At 47.8% G+C, this 20,651-nt stretch overlaps 1 protein-coding gene across 1 annotated transcript in view; it reads left to right on the forward strand.

Annotated features, from left to right (window-relative positions):
* The window catches only part of LOC132360128 (dehydrogenase/reductase SDR family member 2, mitochondrial-like), a 60,532-nt gene that overhangs the window by 2,268 nt on the left and 37,613 nt on the right, over positions 1–20,651 (forward strand).

Consider the following 20,651-nt stretch of genomic DNA (forward strand, 5'->3'; position numbering starts at 1 on the left):
CTCTCTGTGTTCTGCTGACATCCTTCTCGGGCTGGTCCCTCCTGTGTGTCTGCCCTTGGCCGGATGCCCTTCCCTCCACCCTCAGAAATGACCTGAAATCCTAGCTCCCTGTGGCCTCCCCAGGCTCTTCAGCTTCCTTAATGTCTCCGAAGGCTCATTTGTGAGTCTGTAGCTGGGATTTCATTGCTGACAGTCTCCTAACCCTCCTGAGTCATTTTCCCTTTTAGCGTCTCAGTTCATGGGATCATGACTCTTCTTGGAACTGTTTGAAATCTTCTCTCCTGAAGCTGGGCACACTAGATGACAACCCGTCTTATCTTCTCTGCTGCTCGCCTATTCTCCAAGGGCTTGCTATTCTACAAGCGCTTCTGCACAGCTGGACAGAAATCTTCCCCCCCATCACATCTGCCACCACCTCAGAGGGGAAATGCTCACAAAATGAGTTTCTCTGCTTTCACCCACATGCGATTTTCAGCAGGTGCCCGGTGAGGAGAATTTCTTCTCGCTCATCTTATCCATGGGCTATTTTGAGCACTTCCTTCAGGCAGACCCCATTCTCTCCAGCTGGTTGGGAAATTTTGAATCTATCACCCCATCCACCTCTCCTCCATCCCGTCCCCAAGGACTCTCCAGACTCTCTGCACCTTCCTCAGACTCACAGAGCTCCGCAGAGATGCACAGGACAAGGTATGCAGAAAGGGCGCAGAGCTTCCATGCCTTCTCCAGGCACTGCTCTCCCCGAATCTCCATGTGTTCACCAACCCAGAAGCTCTCTGAACCCTGCCCTCTGGGTTTTTATGAAGGCTTCAGTCCATAGGCATGATTGATTAAATCATTGACCACTGGTAATTTTTAAAAATTAATTTTTATTGGTGTATAGTTGCTTTACAATGTTATGTTAGTTACCATTGTCTATTTATTCAACTTTCAATCCGTCTTCCCTCCCCAGAGGTCAGGGGGATGGGGCTGAAAGTTCCAACCCTCTAATCACGTAGTTGGTTCCCCTAGCAACCAGCCCCCATCCTTAGGTATTTTCCAAATGTTACCTATTAACAAACTCAGGTGTAGTTGAAAGGGATTTGTTATGAATATCAAGACACATTTACCACTTCTATCACTTAGGAAATTCAATGAGGTTTCCCTGGGGTTGGGACTGGTCCAGGCCACACGTTCAGGGCAGGGTGCCACCTGAAGCAGCCTGACTGAGGGCTCTGAAGTGGGGAATCAGAATTTACCGATGAACCAAGAGCATAAGTTTCTGGGGCTGAAGGTTTCAGTCAGTGCAGAGCAGGTTTTACGGGCCTGGAAAAGTTGGGGCCATGGGGGGTGGGCAGTGAGGTGTGCTGAGAAGATGCAGACAGGCAGGGCAGGACAGACAGCTTCAGTGGGAAAGCCAGGCCCAGAGAGGTGACTTGCTGGGGTGTCCCACAGCCTTTTAATAGCCAAGGCCATGGGCAGAACCTTGCCATTGGATCTCCAGCTCCAGCCCCAAGACCTTCTCCCACACTCCACAGGGGCTGAGTGCAAAGACAGTGAGGGAAGTAGCCAGGAAGGCCAGGCCAGTGCCCCGGAGGTCTCCAGGGAGACACTGAGGGTGGTGCAGAGGGACCACAGGGGCCCCCAAGGAGAGAGAGGCTGCAGAGAGGGGGCGGGAAACAGCAGGCTGACAGCAGGGTAAGGGCTGCTGACCCCTCACCTTCCTGCAATGAGTGACAGAAGGTGCTGACCTCCTGGGTAGGAGTGGGGAGGGGTGTCACCAAGAAAAAAAAAGCCCTATTTCTGTACCCTGAGCAGGAGGCAGGGATTTGAGGCCTGGAGAGAAGAGAACTTTGCTTCCAATAAGGCAACACTCAGAGAGGGGATTTGTGTGTGTGCGGTGCCTATGTGTGTGTGTCTATGGTGGGGAGACCTCAGGGATGGGAAGGACTGGGGGAGAGTACAGGAGAAAGGGTAGGGGTGCAGAGGGAGGGTTTGCACTCGATTTATGGCCCTTGCCCCTTCTTCTGTTGAGAAGCATCTGGAAAAGCCTGCCCTGGGCTCAAGGTGTCCAGAGCCCTGTGGGGTGAGGGCGTGTCCCGAATGCGGGGGGAGGGGGGAGGGGAGGGGGAGAGGGGAGGGGGAGGGGAGGGGAGAGGGGAGGGGGAGGGGAGGGGAGAGGGGAGGGGGAGGGGGAGGGCATAGGGAGAATGAGGAGTGGGGCAAAGAGAAGGGCAGGCCCTCGTGTCCACCACTCACGCTGCCCTCACCTTGCAGCCTCACAAGAGGACAGGGGCTCCAAGGAAGGCGGCTGCCCGGGTTGGGTGAGGGCAAGGACTGGACTTTTTGGGTCTCCCCATCCCTTTCCCCCAGAGTCCTCCTCAGGCCAAGTTTCCAGCCAGAGGCTGTGGATTGTGGATAATCAGACACAAGGGCTTCCTTGGAATAAATAACCTCAGTATTTCTTTGGTTCCTGACAGCCCTTGGGGAGGTACTGGGATGATTTCACCTGGGCTAATAAGTGAAAAACAAAGCCCCGAGTTTGGCACATGAGAGAGTTCCTGCTGTTTTGCGGGTATTTGTGTGCTGGAAGGCCCCGGGGTGAGGGGCACAGGGGCTAATTAGCTTGTAGCTTCCGCAGGAGTGGGAGGGGGTTCCTCAGGATGGGTCAGGCTCTGGCGCTGGGGACTTGGCATGTCCAACTCTACCTGGGAGCATTTTGTCTGTATTTATACACTTCAAGTTAACCTCTTCATCTCTGATCTCTTAAGAAAGATCTGGAAAGAACTATTAGGGCAAGGGGGAATTCTAGGGCATCCTGGGATGACCACAGGTGAGGATTATGATAAATGGGGGTGACGGCATTCCAGCCTGAGGGTTCTCTGTCTTGTGACCCTCGAGGGTACCCAGTCTTGTTTGGATGTTGGGCCGCCTGGGAATAAAAAGTGGCACAAGAGCCAGACTCTGGCTGTTTTTCTCTTGTTTTTATCCCAGACCACTGTGGTGGTGGGTCCCTTGTCCCGCCACAATGCAGCCCTCACCCCTGTGCTGACATCCCTGGCTGCCTCTGCCCGGGTCCCATTTGTGGGGCTGGGCTCACGGGCAGGAGGGCAGCTTGAGGGGCAGTGCCCGGGCAGAGGCTCCTGGTGCTGCACTGGAACAGAAGGGGTGGTTCCTGGCTGGCCTGAGGCGGTGTCCCTGGGCTGAAGAGTCAAACACATGAGTCTTCATGGAGGCTGGGTTCTGTGGGGTGAGGTGAGGGCAAAAATAGGTGAATGCCTGAGGCTATGCTTGGTCAATGCCTGAGGCTATGCTTGGTCAATGCAGACTTCACCAGTGAAGATCCTGGGTCAGATTTTACCAAGAAGTTGAACGATCCTTTCATCTAAAGCGAATGGCCCTTTTGACCAAGTAAGCAGTGGGGCAAACAGTTGATTAACAGAATAAATGAAAGATTGGGAATAGGATGGGAATGGAGGACAGAAGTGATCAGGGGAAAGGTTCAGAGCTGAGGCTACAGGCCACAGTGTGCCCTGGGGCTTCCTTACATGTGGGGATGGGACACCGTGTTGGAGGCAGTCGAGGGAGTGAAGGAGCCATGCTGGGCTGGGCTGTTGTGTGTGCCCTAGGTGCCTGGACTCAAGTTTAGAGTTTCCGTTGCCTTAGCCATTGAAGACCAAAAGATGCTGTCCCCTCTGCAGGGTGGGTCCCTGTGAATCCCAGTGGGTAAAATGACTCCCTTTGCTGATCATTTTACCATAAATTTTTGATGTTTTCCAATTGCAACCTGCTCCAGAGAGGTTAATTTGTCTACATATGTGCAGCTTGTAAAAGGCAAGGCTGAGATTTGAATCCCCGTCTGTCTCTCAACCGCCCTCCATGACAAAGTGATGGCCAGGCTCTGTCAGTCCAGTTCTCTCTGCAGGTCTTTCTTAGTTTGGTTTCTCTTGAAAGCAGAGACAAGGGCTTTTGGACAGGAGATGGGAGGAAGCAGGAGTGAGGGAGGGAGTGGTGAGTGATCAGGGAAGCAAGGAAAGCCCACACAAAGACTTGCCTGGTGGCGCAGTGGATAAGACTCCGTGCTCCCAATGCAGGGGGCCCGGGTTCGATCCCTGGTTGGGGAACTAGATCCCACATGCATGCCGCAACTAAGGAGCCCGTCTGCTGCAGCTAAGACCTGGCACCACCAAAAAAAAAAAAAAAAAAGCCCATACAGGGATGTGCAGGGAGGGTGGCACTGCTTGCCACAGACTCTGTTCCCCAACCCCCAACAGCCCAAGGAGAATACGGAATGCCTCTCAGATGGGAAGTGTCCACCCTAAGGCTGGTAGCAGAGCGTTTAACGGAATGCTTCATCTCCCATCCATCGAGAGCGGCCCCTGGGGTTTATCAACACCCCCATACTTCCAGTCAAAGAGAAAGATGCTTTCTGCAGTGTAGCAAGTCAAGGCCCACAGGTACAGTCCACCCGCCTATGTCAGAAAACAGGATGAAGGCAAGAGGGGTGAGTCAGGGCACCTAAAGTGTCTACCACAGGTTTCCAGGAAGTAACCGTCCAGGGTCTCAAATATGTTTCAAGGACAAAACACTCAACCATTGCTCCAGTGAGGCCCCAGGGAGAAACATAATCTCTCCTCTTCCGCAAATAACAATTAGTTCACTTCCCCCAAGTGATAGCCTTCAGAAATTTTCACTGGAGGCTTTCAAGCCGCCAGATCTCAGATCTATGGTTAATAGTTTGAGCAGTCCACGTGGCTGTCCCATGGGGTTCCCAGAAGAAACCAGAGGATTCAAATGAGGAGAAGGCAGGAAGGAAGATCTGAGAGGAAACTCAGAATAAACTCATTACACACAAAGAGAACTGGGCTGGGGTCTTTTCAACAAGCGGATGTTCTACTTGTCAAAAAATAGAATCATTTAAATGCAACACTTAATATGGTGAAATTTACATATCAACAACTCCCTTTGCTTTTCCCTGAGTAAAAATCAGGACAGTTTAGAATGTGAGGACCTGGGAGGGGAGGAAGGCAGGGCACCCTTTTGTCCCATTTCTGGTGACCCAGCTTCTGGAGGGAATTGACAAAAGACACTGGTGGTGAGACTAGGGCCTTGGTGACCTGATGCACCTCAGGTGTGGGACTGAGATGTGGAGCCTTGGGGTTTAACAACTGGATATCTCAACAGTAATCTTGACCAGAGCACTGGGCATTTTGGGTCTTGAGTGTCCTGGGTTAGATTTTATCATCTAAAGCAAATGGTCCCCTTCGCCAGTTAAACAGCTTATTGAGAGCATAGTTGGCTCACATTGGGAGAGTTCCTTTTAACAGGCGCAAGGAAGGGGTATGAGATGCCAAGCAAAAGAAACCATCATCCCTATCACCCAACTTCAAAACAGACCCCAACAGCCCATATCAGACTGAGTCGTCTCAGAATCCTCCTCTCACTCCTTTCTTCCCCATACTCCTGAAGTGCATCAGCTAACTCCACGCCAAACATTTCAGGGAGACTCAGTGCCCCTCTCACCTTGCTTCACTTGTTGGGGGTTAAGAACTGAAATGTTTCCCAAAGACTGGAGTGGACCAGTAGAGATCTCTTTCGTTATCAAAGGTTCTGTAATAACACACAGGTGTATGGGAGGAGGGGAGACATTGTTTTCAGCTGTATCAGCTCACACCTTAGTAGGGAGGCCCAGGGTCCTGTCAGAGGGGGAGAGAGGATGGCAGGGAGAGGTCCCAGGAGGAGTGGGGTGGGCAGGGATGCTGGCTGTGGAGCACGAGAAGGGCAGGTGTTCTGTCTCTCAACCACGCTATCCTGACTTGCAGTTTTTGCTGGTGCAGCCAGGAATCTGGAGTTGGAATCCTCTGTGGCTGGAGAGTAGACAAGGATGATGGTACCACCATTAGAGAGCCGGGCTCCCCAGGCCGGTGGAATGGCTGAGGAACTGTGTCTTCAGGAGAGGAATGTCTCCTGACCCCCTTAGAGGAGCTTATTTCCCAGGAGTGTTCCTGTGAGTTAATTTCCAAGGCCAGCATCCTTTCTCCACAGATTCTTTTTATTGCCATGGAGACAGTCTCCGGCTCTGTCCAATGAAGAGTCTGAACAGCAGGCACCATGACAACCTGTGGGGGCTGGAAGGACATCTCCAAGGCACCTCACAGACCAGAGCAAGGACAGAGGCCTGGGGACAGTATGATTGTCACAAGTGTGGTTGATGAAAGGGGACAGCTTGACTGTTCACTGCCTTCCTCTCTGTGAGCAGTGAGCGAGGGATGGGTGTGACGGGTGGGTCTGGGGCTGGCGATGTTGAGGTTTGGGGCTGCTGAAGCCCCATTCTTTTCAGCTTCATTCTTTTTCTGACTCCGTATTTTGCTTATCCCCAGCCAGGCCAGCTGATATGTGCCTGGAGCCGTGACAAAGCCAGAGCAGGGCAGATCTGTCCAGCCCTGGGTGGGGGGAGGGGACGGAGAGGAGGAAGCAGCACATTCCTAGGAAATGACCCACAACTAAATAAGTGCTCTTCTGTAGAAATCACCCCCACCTCCACCCCAGGATTGTGGAGACAAACAACTTGCTGCCAACTTGAAGTGAAGCTTCCTAATTCCCATGTTGGGTATCCTGGCTTTGCCGATGGCAAGGTGTTGGCGGTATGAGGCCAGAGGCCTGTGAACGCTCTTTGCTTGTCCCCAGCATTTGCCCAACTCCTGCTGTAGTCTGCCAGACACGGGTGGGTCCCGTGACCTCTGTGTTCAGCCCATAGCTGGTTACTCTGCAGAGCTGGGTCAGGAGCCTTGCCCACCTCCTCCCTTCCTCCCGGGCTCTCTCTCTATTCTATCCATCCCCTGGCCCTGGCCTTCCTCACTCCCAGGCCAGTGCTCTTACCTCACTATTCCGTGGTTGGGTTATTCAAAGAATCAGCCTGTGTCTCTACTGCAGGCCTCACCCTGAAGGGCTAGAGGGGAGCAGAGTGGTACTGAGATCTCTCCGTTCCTGGAGTGGCTTAGGAAAGTCACAGACATGACCTAAGGTCTGCTCATCCTGCTGATGGCTTTCCTGGTGAAGGCCACATCTTAGGAGACAGAAGGTGGTCTGTAAGAGCAACCCTCAGGACTAAACTCATAACCAGATTTTGATAATAGATGCAAGACATGACTCCAGTTCTGGAGGGTCAAGCTCTGTGTGACTCAGTTTTCTCATGTGTAAAATAGAATTAAATGAATTAACAGCTGGGCCTGGTTTATGGTAGGTTTTAGCTGTTATTATGATGTTTTATTACCAAGTCCTCATACAGAGCTTGGGAACATGACTTACTGTTCAGTTATTCTCTGCAGATGCTCCTATGCCTGCCCAGCAGGGGGTTTGCTTATTTCCATCAACTCCAGGCCTGGGGAGCAGCCTCTGCCCTACTCTTCCACCGTGTACACCTATTATGTGGAGACTGGTAATCCCAGCCCAGAGCTATTCATCTTCATCTCCCAGGGATCCCTTGCTGGTGTGGTTTGCATTTCAACCCATCTAGATAAGAGAACACCTCCCAAAGACAATCCTTACAGGTGACAGGGATTACAATTCTTTTTTGTGGCATCCTCCATCTTTTTTTTTTTTAATATATATTTTATTTTATTTATTTGGCTGCATTTGGTCTTCGTTGCTGCGTGCAGGCTTTCTCTAGTTGCGGCGAGCCGGGGCTACTCTTTGTTGCAGTGCGTGGGCTTCTCATTGCGGTGGCTTTTCTTGTTGTGGAGCACGGGCTCTAGGCACGCGGGCTTCAGTAGTTGTGGCATGTGGGCTCAGTAGTTGTGGCTTGCAGGCTCTAGAGCGCAGGCTCAGTAGTTGTGGCGCATGAGCTTAGTTGCTCTGCGGCATGTGGGATCTTCCTGGACGAGGGCTCAAACTCGTGTCCCCTGCACTGGCAGGCGGATTCTTAACCACTGCGCCACCAGGGAAGCCCCGCATCCTCCGTCTTCTATCCAACAAGCACAGATCACAAACCTCCAACTACCCATCATAAGCCCTTTATGTTCTCCTGTAACCTAGGGATCAGTTCTGTGTTCAGTGCTCTGATTTGACAGCTGGTGGCCTTACCTCTTTGCCCAACACCTCACCTAGTGCAAGTACATGCCTCCATTTCCTCCAGCCCTCAGCTGTCCAATTAGCCTGCAACCCCTAGCAGTGGTTCTTCTGAACCAGTCCACAAGGAATGTCTTACACAAATCGCCCAGAGTTTGTCTTCAGAAGCTCCTCCACCTTGGGTCCTCACTCTTTGGTGTATCCTATCACTGTATCCATGTGATGTCTTTCTTCTGCCCATGTCAAAACCTGCTCTTAGGAAGTTTGCAAACTCATTCATTCTGATGGGTAAGTGACTTTTAGAACTTAGTCACTCTGACGTTTAGACGGCTTCGGGGTAGCCATCCTTAATGCTTAATGTGGATTAACTGCATGCTCATATGTTCAATAAACATACCCTGATGATACGCTCCAGTGAATGCTGCTGTAATTATCACCGTCATCGTTGTCACTGATAACCATTTACAAGCACCTACTATGTCCCAGGTAAGACAACTGGCCATAGTAGAGTATAGTGGCCAACATCTGTACTGGATCCCTACCCCATTTGTTATGCCAAAAATTCCAGAAGGACCAAGGATTTACATGTAAAGGAATATAACTTGTGTTGCGGCTTATGGACAAGAACACATTTTATAGCCCCATGTATAATAGTAAAAGGCAGGAAACCACCTAAATGCCCAACAATAGGGCATGAATAACAGGGGATGATTAAATAAGTTATAATACATCCATTTATGGACTACTCTGTATCTTTTTTTTTACGTCTTTATTGAATTTGTTACAATATTGCTTCTGTTTTATGTTTTGGTTTTTTGGCCGCGAGGCACGTGGGATCTTAGCTCCCCCGACCAGGGATCAAACCTGCACCTCTTGCATTGGAAGGCAAAGTCTTAACCGCTGGACCTCCGGGGAAGCGTATCTTTAAAAAAAAAAAAAAAAAAAAAAAAGGGCATAGGTTTGTAACTACTGATAATGGAACAAACTCCAAGATAAAAGTTAAAAGGGAAAAAAGCAAGGTGTGGCACAGTGTATAGAGTGTGCTACTGCGTGTGCAATGAGAGGAGATCTATAGACGGGTGTATGCAGAGACTATTTTTAGAAGGAAAGAGGAAGTTGACAAGAGTGGTTGGTTCTGGGAGTGGGATTGTTGATCTAGGTAGGAGGATGGCTTACTTTTTATCCTTTAATGGAGTTTGGATTCTTTTTATTCCTCACCACATGTGGGTATTATTTCTTTATTTAAAAATTTAAGAGATGAGCAAATGCTATGGAATCAGACAGACTTGGACTGAAGTTGAATTTCTATCAGTTTCTACCTGCGCGGCCTTGAGTGTGGTACTTACCTTCGTCTCGTCTCTTTCTCTGTAGAATGGGGAGTAAGAGCACCCACCTCTTGGGTTGTGGTGAGGATTGAGGGGGAGAGTGCCTGCGAAGTTCTCAGCATGGTGCCTGGCACAAAGCACACCATCAGTTGTTAGGCGCCTTACATAATCGTCTCTAATTACCACTCTGGGCTCAGTACCACTCAGCTAAGCTGTGTTCTGTGCGTCAAGCACCCAGCAAAGTCTGGTGATACAAAAGCAGTGGGACAATCAGGCAGCAGACAACCAACCATAATATCCTGGAACAAAGGATCGCAGAGGAAAGCATGTTTAACTCTGCCCGAGGGGTATAGGGTAGGGGTCCAGGAAGGGTTCTCTAAAGAAGCGACATTTGCCGTGGGAGATTTGTAGGATGAGACGGAGCAGCTCCAGCAGAGACACCACACGAGGAAAGGCACAGGTGTGAGGGCTTGGGGCCCTCTGTCCCTGCCATAGGAGAGCAGAGTGTGAGGGAGAGGGTGGGGGCAGGACCCTCAGATGGAAACAGCGTTGGGGACAGAGGTGAAGCACCAGTTCCTCTCAACGGCAGTGCCTTGTCCCCTCCTTTTCCTTGTGGCCACCTCCTAGAGATCTTAGTCTGTTTCCAGTTGCTGCAGTGGAGTCTGGGGCAAGAGTACCGGGGGCCTTTCTGCAAATGTGCTTTGGGGACTTCTCGTCTAGCCACAGCCCTTGGAAGTAGAAGCAACACGTGCTCTTTAGGGCAGGCGCGTTTCTATTCCACATGCTCCTAATACTGCAGTCTGTTACCTCTAGACATTTTCCTTCTCTGAAATATTCACACCGAGAACTTGTATGGATGTTCTGTTTTCTCTATCGATTATGTATCTGCCTATAAAATATAGACACTTTTCTCCCTTTCTGGATAAGCAGGGAAGGATCAATGCAGGGAACTGTGATTGAACCTGATGCTCTGGAAGGAGGAAGAGCTGCAACAGCTGATGGGCTCTGGCGGTCACCCTACAGTCAGAAAAGAGAGAGCCCACCTTGATTGTCAGATGAAGGGTTAGCCACGCCTGGGGAAGAGCTGTGTGTGCAGCCTCCCTCCCTGTCTCCTGGGTAACGAAGCCTCTAGATGACCCTGCCAACAATAATGAGATGAAAATGAAGAGCCCTGCAGTATAATGAGCACGATAAAAATAGAGACTTGCTGAGTAAAGGGCCGGCCGCGGTGGAGAAGCGGGAGGAGGAGGAGACAAGCCTGGAGCAGGTGGACCGGGCCTCCCAGCCAGACTCCCTGCTCTGTCGCTATGACTCTAACAGGCCAAGGCTGCTTCGGGCTCTGTAGGTGGGGTGGTAAGGATGTCAGAGAGGGATTAAAGAGTGGACCTGAGTGAGCATCCCGAGCAGACTCTATCCTGGTCACTGTGACTCTGAGCTCCACAGGGGATGGACAAGGTGTGGCCAACATACACGCTGATGGGGGTTGTGAGATTCCTGCCCTTAGCTTGAACCCCTTGCCTGCCAATGAGCATCAATTAGAAAATGCTCTGAGTTAATGTACCAATTTTTTTCAAAACACTGCATCCCTTGTCTGTAGTGTATAGTGTAAGAAGCCTGCTAATTATGCTTGCCTTCCTTCCTTCCTCCCTCCCTCTTCCCTCCCCCTCCCTCCATTCCTCCCTCCTTCCTTCCCTCCTCCCTCCCTCCTTCCATCCCCCTCCCTCCCTTGCTCCCTCCCTTCCTCCCTCCCTCCTCCCTCCCTCTCCCCCTTTCCTTCCTTCCTTCTTCAGTTGGCAGCTTGGAGTATCTGCCAGGAGAGGCAGCTGCTCCTACAGAAGGAGGGCTCTGGGCACTGCAGGGACAGCTGCATGTGACGCCTTCTGGCACCTTGTCCCTCTGCAGTCTTTATTTTTTTAATGGTTTTGTAAAAGAAAAATTTAAATTTATTTTTGATATTCACCCACAAGAAAGATATCCTCCCGTATGTGACAACAGGGATGGGCCTTGAATACATTATGCTAAGTGAGATAAGTCAGGCAGAGACAAGTACTGGTGGCATCACTTATATGTGAAATCTAGAAAAGTGAAACCTGTAAAAAGCAGAGAGTAAAGTGGTGGTGACCAGGGGATGGGGGTGCTGATAAGAGTGATGGTGTTTAAGGGTACAAACTTGAAATGTTTGTACATGTACATGTCACATTCATTCAATTAAAATATTCACAAAACTTATTTTGTAGGTAATACATGCATATAGTACAAAATTCAAAAGGAACAAAAATTATACAGTAAAAGTGAATATCCCTTTCTTCTGCTCCCCAAGCCACCACTTCCTAGAGGCACCACTGTTAGCAGTTTCTGTGCAGGTTTCCGGAGATGTTCTAAGCATGTATAAGTGCATGTCCCCCCGTGTCCCCCACCAACATGCATTTTTGTTTTTACATAAGTGCTAAAAACTGTATCAGTCAGAGCCCTGACAGAAAACAGGTGGCACACGTAACATGAGTCATTTGAGTTGACTTTAATGAATGGACTGCTTACGAAAGTTTGGGCAGGACATAGGAGAAGCCCAGGGAGAATGCAGTAACCAGGGCCAGCAACAGTTGAGTGAGATGGCGCAGTGACCCAGTGTGAGCAACACAGCCAACCGGGGCATCCCAGGGATGAGGCAGGGGCTAAATACCCATTCCATGCTCTCCTCCCTCCCTGAGCCCCAAAGGCTGAACCCAACCTGAGCCGGAGAACAAGAGAGTCTGTGCTCTCAGGCAGAGAGTGAGGCCAGAAGGGGAGGATGGATAAGGAGGGCAAGCTGTGGTATGACACCAGCACGTGCACTCAGCCCCTCCACCTGCACTTAAGAGTCTATCTGTACATCTAGCTTCATTCTTTCTGGTTGCCTAGAGCATTCTACAGTATTCTTGCTCTGGAACACTATACCATATATATATACTATATACAATTATATATACCATATATGATATATAATAATATATACCATGTAAATATAAGTATATACAGTATATGGGAATTCCCTGGTGGCCCAGTGGTTAGGACTTGGCGTTTTCACTGCTGGGGCCTGGGTTCAATCCCTGGTTGGGGAACTAAGATCCCGCAAGCTGCATGGTGAAACCAAAATATATATATAGATGTTGTAAATATAAGTATACATAAATTATATATATATATATATATATAAAATTCCTCACTGATGGACTTGAAAATTGTTTCCAATCTTCTGCAAACAATGCTGCAAGGCATATCCTTTTACTTAGTCGTTTCACATGGCACGGATATGTACAGAATAAATTCTAGGGAAGAGATTGTTGGATCAAAGAGCGTATGCTTTTGATAGATACTGCCACATCACCTTGCATAGCCTTTGTACCAATTTACACACATATCAGCAATGTATGTGACTCCTGTGCAGTGTCTGAACATCTGGGTTACAAAGATGTGAATAAAGTTATTAGAGCATCTTTCTGGCAGTGTCTGTACCTTCACAAAATGCAAACTTCTCTCTTTTTTAGGAAATTATGAAAATACACATTTCCCCCTTGTTTTCTGTCATTTCTTTTAGATTTATTCAGCATGGATAAAATTCCTCCACTCCTGAATGGAATTCTGCTCTTTCTCTGGGAAGTCTTGTGTCACTTTAAGTCACAAATAACAGCTTCAATTTAGAAGTTAAAAGTTTCCTGTTTATCTTTCTGTGCATGAACAAACCAACTATATATATATATGTAAGACACTTAGGAGACAGTTAAGGAAACTATATATGTGTCAGGCACCAGGGGACTCCAGAGAATCACCATTAACCCCACTAGGTGTGACAGCATTGCTGCGGCTGCAAGAAAGTGCCCCTGTTCTCTGCAGAAGCAGTCTCAAGTATCTAGAAATATGGAATCCCAGATGTCTGCAAGCTATCCCAGAACACCTTAGAAAAAAAGATGAAGCAAATATACAAACATTAACAATCATTAAAACTAGGTGATGGATCTTCTTACATGCTGAAACACCCTCATAATAAAAAAAACTTAAATGTCCAACCAAGATAATAATCAACACTTCACACTGCATTCTTAGGTAAGACTTCTCCTCCTCTTTCCCATCTTCCCCTCCTCCTACTCTCCCACCTCCTCTGGCTTCTGTTTCTCTGGCTGCTGCCCCCATCCCACCCCGTCTGGATCTGGTGGTCACCAATACACCAACAGTCGGAACCTCTTCACTCTCCACGTGGTGTTCTTGGGAAGATCTTAAAATGGCTCCAGCCTGGCTTCCCCTCTGCTGAGTGGCAAATACTTACTGTATGACAAACCCTCAACCCTCCAACAAACTCTGGCAATGCGGGTCCCCCGTCCTGTGGCCACAGGCAGCTTCAGCTTTCTCAGGCCTGAGTTAGGCAGGAGTCTCAGATCCCCTCCAACTGCAGATACCACACACCAGGCTCTCCAGTGGGCCCTGGAAGCCATCCCTCAATAGGTTTACGTTGGAAGGTAGTTTTCTATCCTTTCCCTGGAGATTGGGGAATGAGAAAGTATCAGCCTTCTCCCAAGAAATCCCATAAATCCTCCCAGTATATCTCTTAGATGATACACTTTCCCCTCACCATGATGTTGAATATATCTTAGCATTATTAAACATTTACTTTCCATTACATGCATTTAGAGTTTTGTCCATATTTACATAGTAGGATTTACTACATTAAATTCCATTTGTTTATAACTGTGTTGGAAGAATGTTATTTTATTATCTATTGTTACAGTGGCTTAAACCAGCCAACATTTATTATCTCATACAGTTTCTGAGGGTCAGGAATCTAGGGCTGGCTTAGTTGGTGGCTCAGGATCTCCCATGAGGTTGCAGTAGAGACGTTGGCCAGGTCTGCAGTCATCTGAAGGCTCAACTGGGACTGGCGGGTCCACCTCCGGAGGGCTTACTTATGCAGCTGAGCCTCAGTTTCCCACCAAGCAGCCTTCTCCATAGGGCTACTCAAGACAGACAACTGCCTTTCCCTTGAGTGAGTGATCTGAGGGAGCAAGGGAGAAGCCATGATCTTGGTCTTTTATGGCCAAGCCTTGGAAGTGGCAAGCCATGGCTCCTGCCATATTGAAACTGCAGAAATGTGTCTCGGGGGGTTCCAAGGAGCTCCAGTTCTTTATGTCTCAGCACAGAAGGAATTCAGCGAGAGGCAAAGTGATAGATAAGAAGTGCTTTATTAGAACAGGACGCTTGTGAGGCTTACAAGCGGGTGGGCGAGAGGGTACTGCATCCAGAATTTGGTGGGCTACAGTTTTATAATCAAAGGAAAAGTGGGGAGATGGAGAAGACCACCTTCTTCCTCATTCTTTTAAAAAAAATTTTTTTAAATATCTTTATTGGATTATAATTGCTTTATTTATTTATCTATTTATTTTTATTTTTGGCTGCGTTGGGTCTTCGTTGCTGCGTATGAGCTTTCTCTAGCTGTGGAGAGTGGGAGCTACTCTTCACTGTGGTGCACGGGCTTCTCATTGCAGTGGCTTCTCTTGTTGTGGAGCACGGGCTCTAGAGCGCTGGCTCAGTAGTTGTGGCGCACGGGCTTTGTTTCTCTGTGGCATGTGGGATCTTCCCAGACCAGGTATTGAACCTGTGTCCCCTCCATTGGCAGGCAGATTCTTACTCACTGTGCCACCAGGGAAGTCCCCTTCTTCTTCATTCTTGAGTAGACGTCACACTTCTATCATCAGCTCCTCCTCCACGTCGGGTGGGGGAGTTTTCTTGCTCCTACATGGTCAAACTGGGACTGTCATGGTGCAATGGAAATGAGCAAAAAAGTGGTAACATATATTAAAATACGGTAAATCATCTCAGGTTTCAGTATAATGTCACCCTTTCGTTATATTTTTGTTTTTACTGTGCGCAGAGGAGCATGTCCTAGGAATCATTAACTTACTGACCTCACTGGGCAGGATGTGGGTCTCATTCGCAATTCTTTTATTGTTTTGGGGCATGTCTTCATGCTTCTGTTGCATGGTTTTGCTGATAAGCAAGACTGCTTGGTTTTGTGGTTAAGCAAACCTGCTTTCTTGAGTGATCCTTAACTTACAAGGGTCTCCCAGTTTTTTTTTCTCTACTTACAATCCCTTAGTGGGATTAACTATTTAATCACCTACTTTTTGTCCCTTTACTCTGTCCCTATCAATATGCTATTGGTCACAGAGTTCAACCATGGCACATGTGGAAGGGGACAAGGGTGTGATACCAAGAGGCAAGGTCATTGGGACGATCTTGGAGGTTGCCCACCACACCTATTGATGTCATCCTGCATGTGTCTTAGCTGTCAGTGTAAGTTGTGTCTTGTGGACCCGTGACGTGCAGAGTTGTATTCTGTGGAGGAGAATCCCTCCAAGGTTTTGAGTGTGTCACTTGGTCACTGGGTACCAGTACTGAGTGGAGTCTGTGTCTCCCAGAGGTCACAGTGATAATAGCACAGGCATTCTCTGCAGTGAGTCTGGGCCAGAGGATAAATCTTCCAGACAGACCCTGCTCTATGTTCCTAATTTCCCCCCATAGTGTCCAGTGCTCTTTCGTGCCCTTATCCTCAAATCTCTTATAAACAGAAGGTCCTGGGTGGCCTGGCATATCCAGATATTACTGAATCCTAGCAGGGATTAGGCCCAAGCAGGTACTTCTAACCGTTCCCCACCAACCCCGAGCACACAAATAAGAAGCTCTGTCTACAGGGATCAAGGTGATAAATGGGGACAAGGTAGCAGTGGAGTTGTGCTCAGGTCCATCTCCCTGTCACAGGGGGAGTGAATCCTAACACAGGGCGGCTTCCATGGAGGGGAAGAAAAGACACCAAAAGCAAAGGTACAGAGGATACACCTTTCCCCCCACAGAGGACCTTTAAGCATTCTGTGAATTTAGTGGTCCTGTCACACCATGGACCTGATTCCCTAGGAGAAGGAAAGGGAGAGAGAAAGGGAAATTTCTTCTTGAATCTGGGGAGACACTGTCTACTTGGCACTTATACTTACTTAAAACAAATAATGTTTGGGTTTGCACATTGTTTCTTGTAATTTTCGTTTGTGTAAATTAGGTTTGCTGGAGGTGAAAAAAAATGAGTTTCTGGACCATCAAGGCTGAGAACTAAGTTCTGGCTGAGGTGACCCCTGAGGTATTTAACCCTGGGGGTGGCACTACTGTGTTATAGCCAGTCTTTGTCTTGGTAATCGGCAATAGCGGCTGTTTGCCGAAGGCTTACCATGTCCAGGCACTGTCATCTAATTTAGCCTTCCCCCAAACTCAGAGAGGTGGCATCACTGTTTTTATTCCATGGGTGAAGAAACAGGCTTGGAGAGGATAAACAACTTGCTAAGTTATTCCTAAAACTCGGGGGGAAGTTTACACCCAGACGAGACAAAGCTCACATCCTAACTGCTGTGATAAATTGTCTCCCATGCTGCTGGAGATGGATTTTTACTAGTGCTTGTCATTTTCTTTACAGACCATTATCAATTGTCCATCCTCAGCAATGCTTTTCATGTTGCTACACTCTCTGGTCAGAAAAGAAAGCATGATCTGAACTGACTCACACACTTTTTGGGTCATTGGCCTTTCCTGCCCTGCCCTCCGCTAACAATGGGCTTATCCCTGTTAACCTGTTGCTGCAGATTCTGGTGATGGTGTGGTTTCCACGCGGATCATTCCCATGGAGGTCATGGTTGAAGCCAAAAGGGTAGATGAGCTTTCTGTTTTCGACCTTTCTGAGGCACTTCATTTAAGGCTTGTCTCTTTAAACAACATTGAGCTGGATTTAAAAAAAAAAAAAAGCTGATCTGAGACACCCCATTTTTAAATAGGTGAGTTTAGTTTGATTGCAGTTTTTGCAATACCTGATGTATTTAGACGTTTTTTCTTTACCAGCCTTTTCTCCCCTGTTTCTCTTTTTCTTTTCTCCATTCTTGCCTTTTGTTGGATTAATGAAGTTTTCTTGTCTCTTTCACTGATCAGAAGTAGTGACTTCTATTTATACATCCATTTTTGCGGCTAGGTAAAACTTTAAAAAATGTGCATACCTAACTATATTTTTCTATAAAAGTCAAAAGTTAATAAAAATGATGATCCTTCTCCTCCACTAAAGATGTAACATGACTTAATTTCCCTCTGCAATCTTTCCTCTTAAATTCTACATTATAGTTGTCTAGTATTTAAATTCTTGCATGCTTTTAACCTCTCAATAGTTACGATTTACCATCAGTCAAAGATTAGATTTGCCAATGTGTTTTATTGCTCTTTTGGCCCATTACTGCCTCTTGCGTTCTATTCTTCCTTTCTGGTTCATTTTCTTTTTTGCTGAGGTAATACTTTTGAACTTCTTTCAAGTTGTTCTTCCTCTCTGATGCCCTGTAATTGCACTCTGATGTCTCCAGCAGAGGTGAGCATTCGTCTTTAATCATGTTGCTTGATATTTGGTGTATTCCTTCAATTCTGGAAAGTCTCAGCCATATTTCTCAAGAGGACAATGTCATAGAAGTCTCTGGAGGTGGGGATAACATTACATAGGATGGTCATGAAAGGGTCTCTGTGGAAGGGATGTGGGAGCCAATATGTAAATGACGAGGAAGAGCCGTCCTGGTGAGAGTAGTGTTCGAGGTGGAATGAAGGGATAATGCAAGTGCTTGGTGGGATTCAGGAATCCAAGGAAGGCCCATGAGACAAGGATGGAGTGAGTGGCGGTGGGTGGCTGGAGATTAGATTAGATTAGATTAGATTAGATCAGAGAGGGAGGTAGGAGCCAGCTGGGTAAGTGTTCCTGGGCTCTTCAGAGGAGTCTGAGTTGAGAGATGAAAGAGTTCCATGTGAGCTTTTGTGGCAGAGACACCCAGTTGTTCACCAAAATCCACTGATTCTTTCTTTCTTAGGCTCCCGGCAATATTATCTGCCGTGCAGTTGGGTGTGGCCATGTGACTGAGTTCTAAATGAAGGAATGGGAGCAGAAGTGACGTCTGCTATTTCCAGTCCTGGCCAGTAAAACACTCCAACAAGTTCTCCTCCTTGCTCCTTTTCCCCTGTCTGGTTGACTGAGATGGAAACAACCACAACAATGGTGAAATCGCCGTGTTGAAGATGACAAGAGTTGCCATTAGTCTGGGTACCCGAGTGACTTTATGGAGCAGAACTCCCACCCCCATTCTCAACCCAGCCTTTCTGACCTGGAACTGCCCTGGAGTGACACATGTGAAAGAAATCAACACTCTGTTCTCCAAACCATGGAAGACTGGTTATTGCAGCACAGCCCAACTAATGCTGCCAGGAGGACCTCGGCAATGATACCTGAAGTCCCGTGGGTCACAGGGGAGAGGATGGAACGTTCAGGGTAATATGAAATTATACAGATTAATAATGTCAGAGATGGAATGGCTTGCTGAGGGACTTTGACTCCAAGCTCACCTTTTAACAGATGAAATAGTCATGGTGCAGAGGAATTAGCTGCTCTTCCCAAAGACACTCAATGGGAAAGGCCAGATTATAAACCAGAACTTCCGATTCCCAGTCCAGGGTTCTTTCCTTGAGATTGCAAGAAGAGAGGTGGGAGACTTGGAGGAGAGGGGTGAGTGAAATTAGGTTCACTGGCCACCTGAGGGCTAAGCTTTTCACGGGTGCCTTTAGGACACCTCAGCAAGAACCTTAATTAGCTGCCCCTTTAATTCTTTGGACAAGTTTGTTCTCCCTTCCTGTGGCTGAGGATACTCAAATCCTGGCAATGATGCTTTGGGCTCAGTATCAGTTTAGAATCTCAGCAGGAAATGGGTAATAACTCAAACTGGGTAATTGTAAACAGTCTTTTTATTAAACACCCCTCAAAGGTTTAAGGGGTTTAGGAAACCAGCTAGGATGGTGCAGTGCCCTTGGGCCTGCAGTGATGCTAAGGGATATATTTGTTGGTGTTGTAAAAAGTTATCACAAATCTAGTGCCTTAAAACAATACGAATGTATTATTTCACATTTTTAAGGGGTCAGAAGTGTGAAGTGGATCTCACTGGGCTAAAATCAAGGTGTTAACAGGGCTGGGAAGTTCTAAGGAAGAATGGTTTCCTTGACTTTTGCACATTCTTTGGCTCCCAGCCCCCTTCCATCTTCAAAGCCAGCAATGGCTGGCTTTCCAATGATGTCATTTCCCCACTTCTGACTCTTCTGCTTCTCTCCTCCACTTTTAAAGCATCCTTGTGATGACACTGGGCCAACCTGGATAATCCAGGATAACCTCCTTATTTTAAAGCCAAATGATCAGCAACCTTAGTTCCATCTGCAACCTTAATCCTCCCCTTGCCATATAAACTAATATTCTCACAGGTTCTGGGAATTAGGAGATGGACATCCTTGGGTGCCATTATTCTGCCTATTATAAAGGGGCAAGGGCAGGGAGCAGCTACTGGAACCCAGAGGAGGTAGCTGTATGGAAAGAAAGGGTCACCTAACAGGAATGTGACCTTTCTGAGAATGGGCCCCCCAAATCAGAAGTGGTAGATATCATCTGGCCACTTTTCTACCTGGCCACAGTGGACCAGGAAGCAAAGGAAGGACTTATTGTGCTGGTTGGGTGATCAATCCTGATTGGCATGAGGAACTAGGATTGCTTCTATGCAAGGGAGCAGCAAAGAGAATTTCCAGAACTCAGGGTGTTGATTTGGGTGTCTCTTAGTACTCCTATCTCCTATAATAACACAGGAATTACAGCAACTACATAACCATGGGAATAATCATGGGAATCACAGCAACTACAACCCACCAAGGGCAGGAAGAAAAGGAGCCTGAAGGTCTGGGTTACACTACCTGGCAATCAATCTGGACCAGTCTAAATGTGGTCAGGAGATAAGGGACATTTAGAATGGGTGGTGGAGGAGAGAGATGATGATTATCAGTTATAACCTGGGACCAGGTGCAACAGCAAAAACTTCTGTTTCTGACTCTTGTATCTGAATTCTTCCAGGGGATTGCAACTGGCCACCACCTTAAGGGACTCTGTGACTGATTGGACCCCATGCCTCCTGCTTAGGGAAGGAGTGAGAGCATCTTGTACTCACAAGAAATAGAGTCCCTACAATGTACTATGGGAGTCAATACAATGAGAATGAGTGACTCTGAGTGGTGCAAGGGCTGGGTTATATTTGATTCAAATCTATGTTCACCTTCAGATTTCCTCAGTACCGACAGCCTCCTGGCCTCTGCTGACACTACCAGGGGCTGCCCATCACTTTCTCTGGGAATGGTAAGTCCTTCACCTTGACTGCCACCAGACAG

The sequence above is a fragment of the Balaenoptera ricei genome, chromosome 2, assembly GCF_028023285.1.
Source record: "Balaenoptera ricei isolate mBalRic1 chromosome 2, mBalRic1.hap2, whole genome shotgun sequence".
NCBI lineage: Eukaryota > Metazoa > Chordata > Mammalia > Artiodactyla > Balaenopteridae > Balaenoptera > Balaenoptera ricei.